Genomic DNA, 3419 nt, shown 5'->3' on the forward strand with positions numbered 1-3419 from the left:
GGGGTTGCCCCGCCGATGGAGGAGAGGGTGACCGGCACGGGAGGGCGGGGGACCCTCGTCTATAGGGTCTCTCGAGGCCCGGGGTGATGACATTTAACCTTTTCCTTTACATATATATATGCATATACATATAGGTGCATGTTTACATATATATACCTATTCTGTCTAGTTTATTTAGCCAGCCAGCCGGCCCCCGCTCGTGGAAGACGGGGCCGTCCACGACAGCCCGGGCGGGGAGGCGGCGGCGATGCGCTGCCCGTTCCAGCGCCCAGCCTGTGGCTCCTGGCGTTCCCCCTCCGCAGCCCGACTTTTTTCTTATTATTCCTATTGTCAGTCCACTTCATGGAAGGAAAGCCGTAAAGCCACCCTCCGCCTGCCCCCTTTTCCCGAGGCTCCTGGATCCGCCCGCCTCGGGACGGGGACCCCCGGCAAGCCCACAAATCTCCCCCTCGCTGCGGGGTGCCGGGGCAGGAGAGTTAAATCCTCTGCCTGTATCCTCGGGAGCAGGCGGGCCAGGTTTGGAGAGGGACGAGTCGATCCGGAGCGCACGTCGGAGACCCGTGGAGGTTTGGGTGAGTACACGGATGCCCGGGCGATGTTCACCTGCGGGTCAGCTCTCTGCTCCTGCTCTGCCTCCTCTGCCGGGACAGCCCGACTTGTTCCCCTTTACGGTATTCCAGGACAAGAACCCCTTTCCCAAGCCCCGCCTCCCCCTCCCGCTTCGGAACGGGGACACCGGTTGCTGCCCGGCGGGAGTGTCCGGCGGGGCCGGGGCGCAGGCGGGTGCGGAGCCGGCGTCACCGGCACGGAACGGTCCCGCTCCTTTTCCCGGAGTGGCCGTGGGGACCTTTAAGGTCAGGCCCTATTTAGGAAAGAAAGAAAAAAGAAGAAGAAGAAAAAAAAGAATAATTCCACTTCCAAGGTTTCCAGAAACAAATGCAAACAGCCAGAGCTCTGAAATGGACTCTGGAAAAGGAGGAATATACGGGGGCACGTTCGGCTTTCGGTCCCACCTGTGCAGAGACCGAGGAGCAATCCGGTGAACTGTAAACCGGACGAAAGTGCATTCGGCACTTGTTGCACAGGAGTGATGTTCACGAACGTTGCTTTTACGCTCTGCGCATCTCGGTGCGTGTTGCTGGATAGGAAATGTGAGTTTGGCTGATACGTCTTAAGCATCCGTAAACCGTCTGCTCTGTTTGACTGGCAGACTCAGAAAATACATGAGTACTTTCCCGAATAAAGAGAAAAATGTGCACCCTGGTTACTTCTGTGCATTTTATATACAGTGTGGAAACGATATGCGTGTCTCCCGTACCCTTATTTTATAAAGTGTTCCTACAGTGTGGTCATGCAACTTATGTAATATTATTTGCTTTCCACTTAGAAATAGTATAATAAAATCAATAAGAGTAAACTTGCTCTTGCTTTTCTTTCCTCTGTATTTCTTTAGCATAACGTATAACTGTTTGGTGTGCCAATAATGCTGAACTGTGTTTGTGCAAAGTCATGTACACTCAGACATATTCCTGAGACACAAAATCAGGATGAATGTAATTCTCCACCTGCAAATACAACACTTGCACATACATGTCCGTGTGTAAGGGGTATTTTTTTTTAAGCTTGTAGTTACGTTTACGTACCTTTTACATTGCTATAGTGGCAGTTTGTCCTTAATACTCTTTGCGCTTATTATGATGAGGAGGAGAAAAAGGGGCGTGTGTTTACTAGATGTCTCCCTGCAGCCACCCAGCAGGGCTCCGTGTAGGGAGCAGAAAAAGCAACCAGTGAGGGTATTTTCGTAATTTAATGTCAGAATGACATCCTGGGCCCCTGCCCTAACTCCTTTCGGTGACACTTGCCCAGGTGTAACGGGGGGGGGGGGGTGTCCCCTCATTGCCATCACCCCGGGCTAACCCCTCCGTCGGGCAAGGGCCCCGCCGGCGCGGCTCCCGGGCCACCTCAGCGGGGCTCGGGGTGGCCGTGGCGAGGCAGGACAATTCCAAACCACCTCCTCTGCCACAGCCGTCTCCTTGCAGCATGGTAAACCTTCATTTTTCCGCAGGCTGCTGCGTACAGAGACTTTCCCCGGGCAGCAAGCCTGCCCGCCCTCGGCGGGTCAGGAGGGATTTCCCCGCGTTTTCGGCAGAAGTGGCTTTGAGACCAGATTTAGACTATAGGTGACGGGCCCCTTATTTTTTCCGTCTCTGGCTCTGTTTCTCTCCCAGGTCCATCTTTTTCCCCGAGGCTTTGGAGACCTCCAGATGCGGGCCAGCTCCGGCCTGCGGCCCCGGCGGGTTCTCTCCTGCTGAGCAGCCCTGGCTCCCAGTCCGTGCCCATCACTGGCGTGGGACACCCGTGGGGTATTCTCCCCCCCCCCGTAATCATCTCCGACGGCTCCTGAGCCTTTGGCAGTGTTTGCTCGACGTGGGTACAAAGCATGGGGCGGGTAGGGAGAAGTGGGGATTTGGGGCCGGGCTCCGGAGGGAATCGGCAGACGGAAGGTTCCAATTTGGGGCCGAAAACGTGGGTGTGAGTGTGACAAGTGCCTCCAGCGGGATGCGGGGATGCCCTGACGCCTCCCGCAGTGCCTGGAGCGGGCCTGCCTGCAATGTGAATGCAATTACCCGGCCGGTGTTTGATGTCTCCCCTTGCTCTCCCCCCCCCCAGCACTGCCTCGATGTGTCGTAAAATAGAAATGAAATGAAAGACAGGCTTTAGCGCTCGCTACCTAACCTCTGCTCCTCTCTGCTTTTAAGGGCCCGCGGTCCGTTTGGAGCCCGGAGCTTTGCAGGAGGCGTTTAAGCCCCAGCGCTGCGGGCAGAGATGGTTTTCTGGGAAGGGGAATCATCTCTCCCTTCTCCATGCCAAAAAAGCGGCGCTGAAGAGATCGCTCCCTTCCCAGCACCCTCCTAACAGCCCAGACGGCAGCGCTGCGGGTAAGGAGATTCTTGGCCAACATCTGCCTCTGGGTGATATATTGAGATACATATATGTGTGTACTTATGTATATACTTACAAATAAAAAGAGGTTTTTCAGCCAGGTTCGGTTTAGCTACGAAAAATAAACCAAATAAAGACCGTATTGCCATCTTCAGTAAACCACCAAAACGCAAAAGCAGACACAGTGATGCAAAAGCAGCGTTTTTCGGGTCTGGCGTTCCTCTAGAGGAGCAGAGGTGGTGGTGGGATGGTTTGGATACCTGCTCTAAAAAGACAGAAACTAAAAGATCAACCAGAAGATGGTTGCACCGCCTCTAAACCTCTGTGTAACATCTTCTTCCTCCTCCCGGGGAGTGCTGGGGGCCTCCCAAACCTCCCCCCCCGGGGCATCTCCCATCCCTGCATGGAGTTCGCCAGGTCTCTGCTCCGGCTCCGCCGCCCTCCAAAAGCCGCGGACCCGGGGGAGGTGGTGGGAG

Source organism: Haliaeetus leucocephalus, unplaced genomic scaffold (assembly GCF_000737465.1).
Source record: "Haliaeetus leucocephalus isolate CR32 unplaced genomic scaffold, Haliaeetus_leucocephalus-4.0 Scaffold906, whole genome shotgun sequence".
In the NCBI taxonomy this organism is placed as follows: domain Eukaryota; kingdom Metazoa; phylum Chordata; class Aves; order Accipitriformes; family Accipitridae; genus Haliaeetus; species Haliaeetus leucocephalus.